A 17,399-nucleotide genomic window follows, 5' to 3' on the forward strand; every position below is an offset into this window, starting at 1 on the left:
ATGAGCATTAGAGTCGGGAGTTTGGCAGTTGGAAGTTGAAAGCCAGGTACCTCGTGTCTGGTTGACTAGTAATAAAGTGGGCGAGTAATCATTTGAGGCGAGCCTGGTATATATCTACGTATACTATTGGTCAGACAACCGCTCATAATATGATTGCTGTTGACCAATTATTGCTTAACAAACATCGTCGAAATGCAACATCAAAGTTATTCTCCATCAATATGACATCACCAATATTTGTCTCAAAAGCTGTATTCAACCATGTTGCACGTAGGTGCTACACACACTAATATGGATAGTTTTCAAACGGTGACTTTTCCCATCTCATTGCAATGAAATATACAATTACATGTAATATATATATTGCATTCGATACATAATTTACAGTAACTTAGGGGCTAATAAATATTGGTTATGATGGTGAAAAAGGGTTTTATTGCTGACAGCTTCAATTTCGATATTGGTTTGCTTTGCACAATTTTACAACAAAAGTGATCTTTCTCACGGAGCTCTCAGGTAACTATATGAATTAGCCTTCAAATTTATGAATGAATCAATCACAGACGTTACAAACAAACCCTACAGACCACCTCATCCCTTCTGGGCAAAACCAATTACATGTATACAACAGCATTGCATATTTTAACACCGGCATAATACAGTTAAAATAGAAATTATCGCCAGCCAAATATAGTCACTTAGATTGCTGTGCCATATGTCGAGAGTTGACCAAAAATGTAATTGTATTTACTCCAGTTTATTAATTGTAACGAATATAAACGCAAATATATTGCTGGTCTAATATGTGATTGTATTTCGTGTCTAGCTTACTAAACGGGACCATCTAGCTAGATCACCCGATATAACAAATGTTAACTAAATAATTTAGCTGCGTTATACACATAGAGACACGCAAAGCCAACATTGATACAAATAATTACCATTCTAGAATATTAATGAGATTTTTAATTGAATTTGAAAAATTATGAATTAACGAAAATATCATTGTCAGAGGATAATGATGAGTATAACACAAGTTATACAAACTGTTAAATTTATTATTGATTCATATAGTGATTGTCTTCTACAGCCATACGTATAGCACATGTATGTTCAGTATTTTAGGCAAGAGAGTATTTAAATGTTGCAGAACATCGACCCAATATATGGAAATAAACTGGTGAAACAAATTAATACAAACCTGGTAATGCGTTTCTGGTAATTTATTGTGTCTTTGTGAATATCGGCAATGGTCGTAGTGCAAATGTTGCTAGTTGAAGGGACAAAGCTATAAATAAACTATAGTTAACGTTGTTATTATTTTTTTACAAAAATAGACTCAAACCATATTGCCTATACATTTAAACAATTAAACTATTTTTAGTTAAACCTCGGTCTGTTTAATTTAATTCAATTTAACATATCCAGTCCATAGACAAGATAGGGCAACACGAACATGGAAGCAAGTGTGGTAAAGAATTGCGGACATCGAATGGTTATTTCATAACACAGTTGAACACGATGAATGTAAGGTTGAATGTCAGCATCCTTTATTCTAGTTTTCTTGTTATATTACATCAAACCTTGCAAATAGAAGAGTGCATGGAATCATGGAAAGACACAGTGTGCATTGCCGTGTGATAACAGTCATACAGGTGATTGACTGGACATATTTGTTTACATCTCTGGAAGGAATTGGAATCTACCAGGTGTGCTTGTGATTTGCACAACAATGGATCTTTACAATCTACTGACGTGCCTACATGAGGGTCTGCATGCCATCATGAAACAGCTACTAGCTAGACCACATTCTGATTGGCTAGAGTAAGGACAGTTCATCATTTCAATTAAGTACTCTATGTGTAGCTGCTGCGAAATTGTGAGACAAGTGATACAGACTTCTATCATTGTCCTGTGAGAATTAATTCATAATTATTCCCTCATAGCTGTAGTATGCTACTAGCTACTTTCACCAATGTCATACACACAACAAAGGCTTTCTTGTAGCAAGATTGCCTTGCACGGTCTGCCAAACAATGCATTTAGTTGCAAATAATACATGATTCTAGTGAATGTGATAAAGAAATGAATTCTTTATTTATTAACTGCTTTACACGTTGTAATCATAATAGTTTTTCTACGTGTTGATAATTTCAATTTGATACAATTGTATAGCTTACTAAAAGGTGTATTAACATCATAAACAGGTTCATAAATTCATCAGTTGAATCAAACCACAATGCACTAAGTTAACAGATGGCATAATTGAAGTGCCCACTCACACATCACATTTCAGAGGAACATCAAAGAGAAGGACCACTGCTTTAAACGAGCTATCATGCTGCTGACAAGCTGATCGGCAGTATAAGTTATAAAATACCGAAGCTTACTAATATAACTACCAAAAATTGACGTATTGACGCGCACACATGCTGCCTATATATCATATTCATTTCTAATCAACTACTGTCTGAATGCAATCAAATCTGCCTCTCCTGCCTTGAGAAAGTATTTGTCACCATCCTTGTTACAACACTCATCTCTGAAAAACTCCATAATTGATTTTTTTTATTTCTGGTTTGCAGAAATTGGGAAAATCATGAACTTGAGTTAGCCATTCCAGCATGTAAACACCATCTTGCGATTTCTCATCAAAGCACTCTGTGACATTCACCAAATTATCTCTGTCGACGACTTCTAGCTCGATATCAGGAATTCGACTCTTTAGCATATTTTTCACGGTCTCTGAACCGACAAAATGAAAGTTTGGGCCAGAGTAGTATTCTCCAGTCTTCAGAAGAACTTTTTCGCATTCGCCTATGAAGAGAGGATACATGTTAGATGAGATGACAAAGAGGATCGCAGTCTTTTTCTCAGGTACTGTCAGTCGTGTGTCTTTGCCATAGCACTGCGAATTATATTTTGATAATACATGTGGATGATTAGCTGAAAATTACACATTCTATCATATTCTGACCAATGGAACGTGTTCACAACTTGAGACAACGAATATATTTTTTGTTATCATCCGACTTACAAACGATAGTTTAATTTAGAGAAAATTATTTATTACATTATTTACAAAATTATCTGATACACATTTATTTACAATGTACCTTTAATCAGTGGAACAGAGCAAATATTAGATCTGAATTTTTATTTTTTTAATTCGAAGATACAACCCATTAGCTAAAGTTACTAATAACAATGTAACTATTATCAATACTATTCCATAAACAATGAATTGAATCACGATATAATGATAATATTAATACAATCAAATACACACCTGCAATCATTCAAACATTCCTCCTTCGACCAGATTATCATTGTACAATTGAGCCAAGGTGCACTCTATATCATTGAAATGATAAGCTGATTGTGCAATAACAATCAAACCGAACTTCTCGTTCTTCTTTTTCCCTAAATATTCTTCAACAGTAGTTGCTTGAAAGTCAAACCGGACATTTTGCCATTTCTTCTCGTGATCTTTGGCCATTGTTATAAACTTTCCAAGTTCATCGGGAAGTGGGTCCACAGCTGTGTATTGTATCTTCGGATACTTCTCTAATAAGGTGTCTATGATAGACTTATCAACTTTACCTTCAATAACACAAATATTGATATACATTAAAGTAGTATTAGGGGTGTACTATATGGTTGTTTTATTAAGAGTCAGGATTGATCTCTGAAGAAGTGTGCATTTGTTCTATTTATAATGTAAGCATGGAGTAATCCCTATTTTTTATACATTTTGAACTGTTGCTATGGACATGCTCACGTGGAATCATTTTACTTAACTAGTACAAAAAATAACAACAGAAAAGTTATAAAAATATGTTCAAGACAGCAACCAACATTTGTACGACTGGGCAAATTCTTTGTTTTTAGCATGCGAGGAAAAACTTAATGATCAGCTTCGAAAGCTATTCCTTTGAGCAACATTGTGGGTGTGAGCATGGCTGGTGGGTTACGAAGACATGTATACCTTGACATGTAAACCTAAAACAAAAGTCATATCGGTTAGGAAGAATTGCGATTGTTTTTATTATTTTTTCAAACCCGGCAACTATGGGGACAAGCCATTATTAGATTATGCGGCAATTGCAACCAGATTATAAGTAGAAACCATGCCCCACGTATAAACATCTCGAGATATATGCCGCTGACTAGCTAGTACGTAAATACTGGAGAGTTCAAGGTATAGGTTGGGGAATGAGAGATAACGAACATGACAAATAAATGTTTGCTAAATATGACATTGACATGTGGGACAACCTAAAGTAGGTCCATCATGCACTGTGTCGGTGTTTCTAAAGCACTTGGACAGACTGTACCTCAAATATATTTATTTTCCTCCCACTTTCCGTATCTAGTTATTATGTCGATGTAAGATCAATGATAACAATATTTCTTATCTCGTGATTTGTCGACTATCTTTGTTTTACTACGAAAATGCGGCAAAAAGAAACTGTTATCTTTTGTGTTTCTTATCAGATTCTAGTTAAACATGGGTAGAGTGGGGCTAATGTAATGCAAATTATTCACGTTGTTTATCAGTCATATTGGATTTTGATAAAACTGGAAGTGATTTATGTTATACTTTTGGGAGTTTAGGTAACCTAAAATTATTTATGATTAGACTTTAAGGTTGACCGTCAATAAAAACACTGTTTTAGAGATTTATTATGTTCTGAATGACTGATGAGTCCATAATCAAACACAGTTTTGGGTTTGAACAACATTGCTTAAGTACTATTATGTCAGTTCTCGTCACTCGAGGTCGCGATTAATGGGTAAAATGCGTGAGACTTACTGGTCTAGTGCAACGAATCAACCAATCATCGTTTATCAATTTAAATGCCTTGCAAGAACCAATAAACAAATTGTAATATTCATTTTCTCAGATGCGGCCTGTTTGAGGGCGTGCATCACCTTGGTCAAAAGTGAGACCAACATGTGATCTTTTGCTACAACTTAGCGGCTGTGTACCTGTGGGTTATTCTGTGTGTATTTGGATGTTCTAATCGTGATGTTTTTTTCAGTGATTTCTCTAGGTGAAATCCAAATAGAGTAGGTGTGCCTTGTTTATCTCAATTTTGCAAGAGTTTGAGCTGGCCAACATGTGCTTTTTTCATGTGATTGATTACTGGCATGTTGATTTCCCCATCGTAGAGCCATGTTTTCAAATTTGTTTATCATTCTCATATAGCAATCTCCTTATATGTTAACATTGTCGTCTATGGTGTTTCAATTAATGGTATGCGCCCTACTTGGAGCCCCTCGCCCATAACTCTATTCCTAAACTAAGTGCCTCAACCCAAATTTCAATTGTATATGCCCCTCTTCAGGATATGTTATTTAGAGGGACATAATACATTGTTTACGGTTCTGGTTAGGGATGGCAGCAGAGAGCTTAAGGAACTCATTTCGTAAAAGTGTAGTTACACGCAAATGCGAAATCAGTGTAATGTCATACTCACCATTTCCACATCCAAGTGTTATCACATTAAGTTCCTCTGACGGATCCAAGTCCAATCTAGCAAACGTCTTCGTAGCGTCGTTAGCCCATCGTTCATCATCCACGTTAAATCCATTCTTTTTAACTACATCATAAGTGACGTATTCGTGGACTGGGGAATAAAACAGTGATTTGATTTGCTTTGTAATTTCCATCTGTTTCACGAAAAAAAGTAAAAATTACTTATAGAGAATAAACCTTTAGTATAGATTGTACCCTACGGTGACAAAGCGCTTATATGGCGTACATTAATAGCACGAAAGTTATTTAAAGCGTTGATATAATTTTGATCTGTAGGCGCCCATCAAACACACGTACACCATTTTAACATCACAGAAGTGTTCCGTCACTATAGGGCTGGATATAAGGTGGCAGTATATGGTGTATGAAGTGGTAATCGTATTGTATGTCATTGAAGCCCAAATCTACACAAAACACTAAATGAAGTTATAGATGAATAAGTGAAGTTTAGCGAAATAAAGACGTGATATATAATAAAAATAATATAAAACAATAGAGAAATACTAAAGAAACAATTAATAGTTGGGATAAACAAATAAATTAAAAATTAACTTATAGCAGAGATTAAACTAGACTTAAAAAATTCTTTGAATCTGGTTTTAAATACTGAATAGACAATGACCAATTTTAATATTGTCACCGCCTTATACATTAACATACGTAAAAAACATCTCAGATAATCTTATTTACAGAAACATTACATATACATATCATATCAGTAACAAACCAATCCAAGATAACCATGGCATGTCTCTGATTAATACGTTCAAAACGTCACTGTCAATTAATTCACTCACTTTACGGCCATTTATCAACACCACCAGTCTGGGCCGTTGTCTGATGTCTTTCAAGTTTAACGAAGTGTCTCTAGTTGCGGTGAACAAGCTTTGCCTGTTGGTGATAGCCGTGTAAGTAGCGAACCTTGGCGGTAATTGCTTGGGTAACACTCCACGAATGACTAGACTTGGTAGTGCTTTGAGCATTATGGTATCTACAAAAACCAGTAACGTGCTGTTAATATGAGAAGTATTTGCCACATCAATAGTTTCAAGAAATATAACACAGATAAGCCATATATATGTACACAACCTCGACGGTCATTTAATGTCAGATCAAAGATTACATGGAACGTTCAATTTATATTCAATGCAATGAATCTACAGGAAAATAATTTTACATATCAGTTATAGCTAAAATAAATAAACATAATTCTAGTGATGGTAACACACGTGACTAGTGCGATCCTCGAAGTGCAATATGAATAAATCGGCTCCGTCGCAGTTGAGTGAGCCAATTCCAGTGAGTTATTATGTCATCCATCTTTCCAATAACTTCAAACATAGATAAAATCTGTATCCATAACAATAACAGCGTGACTAAATGTGCCCAGGAAACCCATCCACGGGTTAGGGTTAGATTAGGGTTTGCACATTGACAATATAAGTCCATCCACTAGACAAGGCAATGTGTGAATACAAATGTGAGTATGACTCACTATACTAGTACATGGCTTACTGGTCCAATTCAAATACAATTTTGCAAAGATATACATACCAATCATTTGAATTACATAGTTATTCAGTCATTGTACTTACAATCACAATAAAACTAATCGAGATGTTAGCAAGAAAGGATGAAATATTTTTTTTTAGGACATGGGTAATATATATCATAAATATCACCCAATGTTACACAATAACGAAAGTGATTCAATTAGATTAGTGTGTATACGTGGAACGTACGGGTTCTAATTGGTTTTCAAGATTTGAAGGACAGGCTTAGCTGATTGGAGTAATTGTTAATCCAGACGAATAGTATATTTCTGAAACTAATCATACATATTTAAATAATGACAGTAAAACATGTTTGCAGTAGTCATACCATAGTAACGCCATTTTTAATTGCATGCAACACAAATGCAATGATTTAGAATTAAGCAAAAATTGGGAGAATTATGATCATAACAATAGTTCCCTGCCATACCCAAAATACATAATATGTACTTAAAAATGTTATTGCTGCACGGATGTATATTTTGCCTTAAATTTGTTTAACTGTACTTCGTTGATTAGTTATTTTTTTGCTTCGAGATTTATTGATCTGATTTTTGAGCTCCCTAACTCTTACTGAGGATGTCTCCGTATATTTTAAAACATCAAGTGCATTTTATTTGTTGAAGATTAAGATCATCACCTCGTTGATTTATATTACACTGCGTCAATTTTATATCTGATAATTATAAGTTACATGACGTAATAGAGGAGTGTTGTGAGGCTAAGAACGAAGCAACGCAATGGTGTTCCGTGGTTTCACTTACTGTAAACAACTCATGACCACGTGCATTGCTGCATTATTATTGTATCACATATATCACAGAACTGCGGTTACACGTGACTGAGTGACCGCACAACAGCGCTTATCAAAGATGGATGTTATAGCAAACATTCTATATTGAGTCCAGATAAAGGGGTTTTGTTTTTAAATAACTTGATATGTTGTGTATCTTGTTTTTCTGGACGGCAAACATGCACAATAATCCGAATCATAGCAATGTGAACATAAACTATAGTAGGGGCATTGAATGAATAATTGCTGGTCACATGATATATCTGAAGAACACCTATTGGTCTGTTGGATACGTGTCATATCCGTCGTTTTAAAAAACGATGGCGGTCTTGTTCCCGCCAGAAGTAGGTATTGTAAAACTCGGAGTCTGAGGGCGCAAAATCAATACTAGTTCTAGTCAAAGCATGTTTCCACAGTAATACGTTTTTCATTTCTGACTGCAACCTTACTAAACCTTTATTCAGGTATTATACTCTCTAGTAAAGTAATAACCTAATCACTTAATCTCGCCGGTCATGTCACACGGATTTTCACACAGATTTTCAAGAATTCCTATGCCTTAGGGTTTCAAATTGAATGAATGAATGAATGACATTTTATTCCACCAACAAATTGAATACAACATTAAATGCAGAAATTGTACTAGTACTAAATATATAGAGTATTTTTCCTTCTATTTTGGTGGGGATTACAGATATCGTTTACCAAAACTATCCTGGTCTTTAACCCCTGTACACACAGTCACATGAAGGGAAAACATTAAAAATATTGAAGATATAGTGTTTTACCTTTTCCTTTAAATATGTGTCTGTTAGTGACGGTTTTAAATGCATCAGGCAATGAGTTCCAATGTTTTGCTGCAGAGTATTTTAGACTGTGTTGGTTGATTCATTTATGAGCACAAAACTCCGAGCTACAGGCTTGAAATTAATGGAACAATGGGTCCATATTGTTGTAAACATCATGTACAAAATAGTTATTAATGAGATAAAAGACAGAAAAACAGGTTTATAATTTGCAGAGTGAAAGAATGTCTAACATTCGTAGTTTTTGAGACAGAGGAGCAGCATGGGAATACGAGTCAGAGAAAGTACAAATTATCTTCTGTGAGATATATATTTGTTCAAGTTGAGTTTCATATGTATTACCCCTGATTTCTAGACAATAAGTAATGTCTGGAAGATTTAGGGAGTTGTATAAGAGAATAAGAATATGCATAGGTACAAAGTGACGTTGTTAATAGCAATTTGTCGTCGAATATTGTTTCCATGCCATGTTCTGGGTAATAGAGACGCCAAGGTAATTAGCGCCACATACGCCCTCTATCGGTAATTTGTTAATATCCAGGCTGCCCTCAGTAGTGGCCGATTGTTGTCGTGTTTCAATTATCATGTAATTTGTTTTTTCATAATTAATATTAAGATTGTTATCACTGCAAAATTCATGAACCCTTTGAAAGTCATTATCAATTTCTGGAAGATTGATTTTATTGCTTTGAATGAATTTAAATAGGTTAGTATCATATACAAATAGTAGAAAGTGAAAAGAACCACCACTACCACGAGCTACATGCGTGACATTCCCACTCACACATTATCTTATACTTAATAGCGACACTGCTTGTCCTACTACTAACTGTAAGAGTAGACTTAGGACCAAAAGTACAATGAGTGCCCTCGATAACGAATAAAATGGTCAGATTAGTATCGTGTCGCAAGACTATGATAGGCAGGTAATAAAATACCATAAAGTAGGAGCGCGTGAGAGCGAAATGTGAGCACATATTCGGTCTTCCTGTGGACTCACAAAGCACCTGTCATTCTCGATTCTTAAATCGTGAGGGCACCTCCTCGAAATTCACCATCCCATAAGTCATGAATTTTGTTAGTTCAAGCGCCCATCTCAACATAACAAAAGATAGTCGCAATACTGCGACCCTAGACCGGCTGCATGTGGTTACGAAGAGATTCATGTGAGTGTAATATTTTTTTGATGAAGGTAAATAGGGGTGTAATAGTTAATTGTGCCGAATTAATTACAATTTTCCTATAAATATGGAGGGACATTAGTCAATCACAATATCATATCTCATTACGAAAATAAATCCAAAGCACCCGATAAAAAATGTATTGCTGATTCAATGAAAATGACACCCCTCTCACTCAACAAAAGGTAATAATGGTATCACCTTTAACTGCTAAAAATTCGAATTACTACAGGGTAGGCAAAACAAATGTATAGTATGAAAGAAACATGTTTGAACATATTTAACTAACTCTTACTTTAACTTCGTACCTCCAATGTGATAAAACAATCACTATGGGCAATGTGTACATTAAGTTACTTGAAAACAAAATGTAGTAATCTCTGCCATTATGATATTTATCTTTCTCATCAGGTTCGCTAAATACAACAAAGTAGGGGCTTCTGATAGTGAACTGCGAACACATATTCACGCTTGCCGTGGACTTACAATGCACCTGTAATTATCGTTACTTAAATTGGGAGGTAAGTCCCATCTCATCATAACAAACGTATTCGCAAAATTGCTCGCGATCAGTGAATTTTGCAAGTCAGAGTCCTGGACTCATGCCAAGCCCATGCAAATTAAAGGCGGATTAAAAGAAAATGGTTTGTTCAGCGTTTTACAATTGAAAGCAGTTATGGCGGTGGATAAATTAAAAATATATTCGATAGATCACGCACCGAGTAACATCTTATTTCAGCAGCAAAGCATGTCGCTGTCTTTTATGACAAGAAGTGAATGCAATGACAAAGATGGTAAGCAGAAATCATTCGTTACTTACTAACTGATGAGAGAACAATGTTGCCAATACTGCGACCCTAGATCAACTGTCTGTGGTTACTGAACAGATTTAGACTGAACATAGTGCAACCATTATTTCATGAAGGTGACTAGGGGTGTACTAGATAATTGTCAACAGGTAAGTACACTATTCTTTCTGATAAGAAGGGACATCTGTGGACCACAATCGCATTTTTCTATTGCAAAAATAAAACCAATGCACTCAATGTGCATTGTTGATTCGCACCCACCCAATTTTTTTCTTGTGGTCATCTTGTGCCACATCCCTCGTATCAGTGTTAGTATCTTGTTTTTTTTTTCTTTATTTGTATTGTATTGTATTGTATTTATTTACACCAGAAAATGAAAATATACATAACACAATTAATTTTTCCTTTTTACCACTGCAATGGATTCTGGTGTGTGTGATGGAAATAGCTCATTTGAGCTAGTCGAGTCCTTGACACGGAATAAGAAATAATATTGTACTGACGTGAGGATTATCATAACATTATTATATACAACTATTTATATCGTGATATGGCGCAAAATTATAGTTCAATTACTAAATCTCAAAATTAAATAAATAAGTCGTTGACATTGCCGAGTGAATATGAACATTATTCTGTCGCATAATAAACAAATCACTAAATTTAATAAATCATTTTCCACAAAATAATCTAATCACTAAACTGCAAAATCAAACAAACAATCAGTCAGTCGATCAAACAAATATCACAAGGTAGTCATATATATGTATATGTGATTCTTATTGATTTGTCACAGTTCTGTTTTCATGGATGTATTTAAATTATGAGGGAGAAAATTAAAAAAATATCTATATATATATTGTAAAGGAAAGCTGCAAGGTGAAAAAAGATGTACTTCTGAGAACAGACAAAATTTAACGAAAGCAATGTAAATGAGGTCGATAAGTTGAAACTTAATGGGAACATGCAAATCTGTCAACCTCTTTTCTCATGGAGACTCCTGGAAATAGTTTTTGGTCAAACCGGTATGGAAGGGCCGTAATCTGAAGTTTGTGATCGGCATGCCCCACTTAGAATTAAAACTTTCAAAATAAAACAGAATAGTAAACCTTGGATAACTAATACTATCAAGAAATCTATATTCCGGAAACACAAATTATATGGAATAGTAATGTCCAGTGGGCATGAATCAAGTGCAGTTTCTAAGTTTAACTCTTACAGAAATGTTCTAACCAATGTATAGAGGAAGGCAAAAAGTAATTATTATTTTAATTTATTTACTACTGATCAGTATAATACAAACAAAACATAGAATGTGATGAATGACCTACTGGGAAAGAAACAGGGATCCGACAAGCTACCCGACCGTTTGAATGTTAATGATAAAAGCAAGAAATATGTTCTAACTGACCCTGTTGATGTGGTACAGGGTTTCAATAAGTTTTTTCGTGAATATTGGTGAAAACCTAGCAAATGCCATCTCCAGAGCTAACACCGATTTCCATGACTACCTTGGTCATCAATTGCCAAATTCATTTTTCTTTCAACCAGTGACTAAATAGAAATAAAAAATACTCTTCTCCGATTAAACAGCAAGGAAGCTAGTGGGTGGGATAACTTATCATCAAGATTTTGTATTGATGCTGCGGATATTATTTTAGCCCATATTATTAATTGATCGTTTACGCCCGGCATTTTCCTTCTTTACTAAAGGTTGCCAAACTTATGCCCATTTTCAAAAAGGCGGAAAATCAGTTAGACAATTATAGGCCAGTCTCAATTTTACCTCTGTTTAGCAAAGTTATTGAAAGTATTGTCAATAAACAATTCCTTGCATATTTAGAAAAGTATGATATCCTGTTCAAGCATCAGTATGGTTTCAGAAAGAATCATAGTACCAAGCAGTCATTGATCAACCTTGTTAATTATTTATTGTGTCAAATTGATCTGGGTAATCCAACACTTGGTTTGTTCATTGATTTTAGCAAAGCTTTCGACACAATTGACCATGACATTTTGCTATCCAAGCTATATAACTATGGGTTTATGGGTACAAATCAAAATTAGATTAAAACTACTTAAATGGCGATTCACAATATGTGTATTCCGAGGGAACTCAACGAAAGCTTATATTTGCCACGGGGTCCCACAAGGGTCAGTCCTGGGTTCCACACTCTTTCTAATTTATATAAATGACCTACCTAACCCTTCAATCTTGTTCATACTTATTCAGGAACAGGTGATATTGATCTTACTCATTAGAACTAAATAAGGTGCAATTATGGTGAAATAGTAAAAAAACAAATTTCATTATTTTCAGGGACAAAAAGGAAACAACTTAGAGTGTCTGGTTCTGTTAGTATCCAAGGAACGGAAATAAATGTGGTAGATGATGTAACAATCGTGGGGGTAGTTTTAGATAGACACCTTACTTGGCCTAATCACATTAGTAAAATTGATAAACAGATTCGAATGAAATGTGGTTTCTTAAAAAGACTCCGTCATATATTACCCCTTAATGTTACGATCAAATACGATCAATACCAAATATATCGAAATTTAGAAAACTTTTAAAATTACTTTTATTGCATGAAAATAATTGAAGTTATTTATCCATTATTTATTTAATTATTTATTTATTTATTCATTCATTCCTTCAATCAATCATTCACTTACTACCTTAAATACTGCAAGTCCCACTTCAGGATGAATAAACGTATTATTATTATTATTATTAATTTACACATTCACTATCCCTTTAACTCAAAATTAGAATAAAGTTAAGCTTGCTAGGCTAATTGCACATATCCTGGCAGAGGAAGGGTGCAGGAAGAAGTTTCAGCAGGAAATGCCCACCAAACATGAAACCAAAAATCATACATAACTGGTTAAGGAATTTATAAGTCACTACTTTTTAATTCAGGCTTGTCACGAGTACTCAGAGTTTAAACATTATAGGTGTTAAATACTCGAGTAGGATGGTCTCATAAATCACAGTTTAATACATCTTCACGATCACTCAATGCTGATGTGACTCCAATCTCACACGCAAAGGATAGTCAAATTGTTGTTCAACACAGTACCCGCCATTGCTGTAAACAAAAGGATTACATTAAAGTGGTATGCATCCAATGTAGCCCATATTATACACTAAAAGCGCTGCTACCAACAACTTTGTTAAAACATAGATAATGGGTGAAATAATGAGTGTGGATACCCTACAAGGGCCTCTACATGCCAATGGTAAAAGCATGTAAAAACGACCATGTAAACGGCCCGAGAATCAACATGGGGAAGGAAACTGAAACCAATATGTATCCATGAGGATTAGAGTCGGGAGTTTGGCAGTTGGAAGTTGGAAGCCAGGTACCTTGGTGTCTGGTTGACTGGTAATAAAGCGGGAGAGCCTAGTATCTTTATAGTGTAAGAGTATCTAACAAGCGGGCCAAGGTTCCATATACTCTAAGTACTTTTAATGAGTCACTAGCGTTGAAAATGCTCACTATAGTGTATGTTCATTAACATAATAATATCGGTCGGACATACGCCCATAATATGATTGCTGTTGACGAATTACTGCTTAACAAACATCGTCGAAATGCAACATCAAAGTGATTCTCCATCAATATGACATCACCCATAAAGCTGTATTTAACCTTCGCAAGTGCGAGCTACACACATTGATGAGAATCACAGGGGCAGAAGTCATTATGTACATCTCTGTACATGTATTGTTTTATTTGCTTTGTCAATGTTTTTTTATCTCATGAACATCTCTGGTTATCAGTTAAGTCTGATTGGGATAGACACCATGTGTTTGTACTAAAGCAAATAAACCAATGCAAGTACAGAGATGTTATATAATGCCTGCTTCCCCCTGTGATATGGATAGTTTGCAAACAACGACTTTTTCTATCTCATTGCAGTGAAATATACAATTACATGTAATATATATATTGTATTCGAACCATGATTTACCGTAGTAAAAATTCAAGCAACAATACCCAACTATAAGCCAAACAATCAATGCCAAAGGCAATATTTACAAATCTGAGAACACACAGGGGAGACACAAACAAAACCAAAAACACACAGTCAAATCGGTGAGAGAGATACATGGACCCCATGGCACAAGCCAAGATAACTTAGAGGCCAATAAACATTGGTTATTACGGTGAAAACGGGTTTTATTGACGACAGCAATTGGTTTGCTTTACACAGTTTTACAACAGAAATTATCTTCCTCACGGAGCTGTCAGGCAACTATATTGATTAGCCTTCAGATTGATGCATAAATTAATTACATACATTACAAACAACCCCCACAGACCACCGCATCCCATTTGCGCAAAACCAATTTCATGTATACACCAGTATTAACTATTTTTACACCATCATATACAGTTAATTATTCAGTAAAATAAAAAATATCGCCAGCTAAATATAGTCACCTAGATTGATGTCTCATGTGTTGAAAGTTGACCGACAAAGTTAAGTATATTTACTCTAGTTTTTTAATTGTTACGATTATGAACGCAAACAAATTGCTGGTCTAATATGTGATTTTAACTCGTGCCTAGCTTACTAAACGTGACCATCTAGCTAGATCACCCGATATAAAAAATGTTAACTAAATAATTTAGCTGCCTCATACACATACAAACAAGAAAAGCCAACATTGATACAAATAATTACCATTCTAGAATATTAATAAGCGTTTTAAATCTAATTAATATGAAATTTATAAATTGAAAATATAATTGAAAATAATATGAAAATATAATTGTCAGATGTTAACAGGATAATGATGAGTATAGCACGAGTTATACAAACTGCTAAATTTATTATTGATTCATACAGTGATTGTTGTTTCACAGTCATAAATATAACACATGTATGTTCAGTATTTTGGAACGAAAGTAATTAAATGTTGCAGAACATAGATCCAATATATGTATATAAACTGATGAAACAGATTAATACAAACCTGGTAATGAGTTTCTGGTAATTTCTTGTATTTTTTTTGAATATCGGTAATGATCGTAGTGCAAACGTGACCAGTTGAAGGGACAAAGCTATAAATAAACTATAGTTGTTATCATTTTTTACAGAAATAGACACAAAACATATTGGCCATACATTAATTAAACTATTTATTTGTTAAATTTTTAACTGATTTTAATTGAGTGAACTCAACATACCTAGTCCATAGACAGGATAGAAGTCACATTTTAATTTTATACGGCTTTTAAATAGATAGCTTCAAGAGCAACACGAAAATCGAAGTAAGTATGGTAAACCATTACAGACATTGAACAGTTGAACACGATGTATGTAAAGGTGAATGTTTTTTTGTTATATTACCTCAAACCTTGAAATAAGAAGAATGCATGGAATCATGTGAAGAAACGGTGTGCATTGCCTTGTGATAACTGTCATCAAGGTGATTGACGGGTCATACTTGTTTACAACTCTGGAAAGACAATTGGAATCTACCAGGTGTGCCTATGATTTACACAACAATAAATGTTTACGATCTACTGACTTGCCTACATGTCTGCATGTCATTATGAAACAGCTACTAGCAAGACATTCTGATTGGCTCCTGTGGAAACCCAGGTGGTGTACCTGAAACTGGGCCATTTATGCTCTATGAATGAGCTAGAGTAAGGACAGTTGGCGGTTCATCAATCAAATTAATTATTCTATATGTGTTGCTACTACGAAATTGTTAGACAAGTGGTACAGGCTTCTATCATCGTTCTGTGAGACTTGTATAAATTGCTCTGCGATACCCTGCTATTATCCCACAAGACGTGGTGTTAGCTTACTGTTATCCCAGTTTAGGGTGCAAAAATATACCATTCCACAAAACGATTCTGCAGTTAGGTATGTCACTTGTAAAAAAATGCGTAGAGTGATTCTCAAAATACGTATTTACTCACAAGCGTTTATCAAGTTACATTATCGACATATATATCATAACTGATTGCGTTAAACTAAAATTCACCAGTGATCAACATCGTTATTCATGAAATTAATTAACAATTCAAGTACGAATTTTGTAAATATTCTGTTAAATGTAGGGTGTAACGTTTCACTGTAATACATATTTTTCTCCCTTTGTAGAAACAAGAACAAACATTGGATAACTTCATCTGCAGACAAGTTTGCCAAATTATCCAATCACGTTTCCTAGAGCCAGCACATTTGTTTGGGTTACGGTACTTTGGATAATGAAACAGAGATTAAAGAACCAATACATTCTCCACGACGTTTACATATGATAGATATTGAGAACATTGCATTTATCTAGAGTTCATACGCAGGGACTCTACGTGATATGCCTGTGTGTTATTTCCGAGATTTATCATTACCTTCACATCAAAATGGATTCTCAATTATCTGGAATCATACAGCACGTTATAGAATGAACAGTTACGATTTTTAATCGAATTTGACTTACCTATATTGTATTTCGTGGCGTTAAAAAATACTTAACCACGTTATAAATTTATAATCCATGTAACTATTTCATCAATTTTACGTCTTTTATTTAAAAAACTTCGTTTGTATGCGGTAAAGCTGTACATTTATTAACATATGTATGTGCATGTGTGTGCACCCTCTACCGTTCAAATATAAAATTCATGTCGGGCGTGACGTCTTGATTAATTCGTGACTTCGTCATTACTTGCACGATTGAAAAATATAT

Source organism: Saccoglossus kowalevskii, chromosome 11 (assembly GCF_978046115.1).
Source record: "Saccoglossus kowalevskii chromosome 11, keSacKowa6.1, whole genome shotgun sequence".
NCBI lineage: Eukaryota > Metazoa > Hemichordata > Enteropneusta > Harrimaniidae > Saccoglossus > Saccoglossus kowalevskii.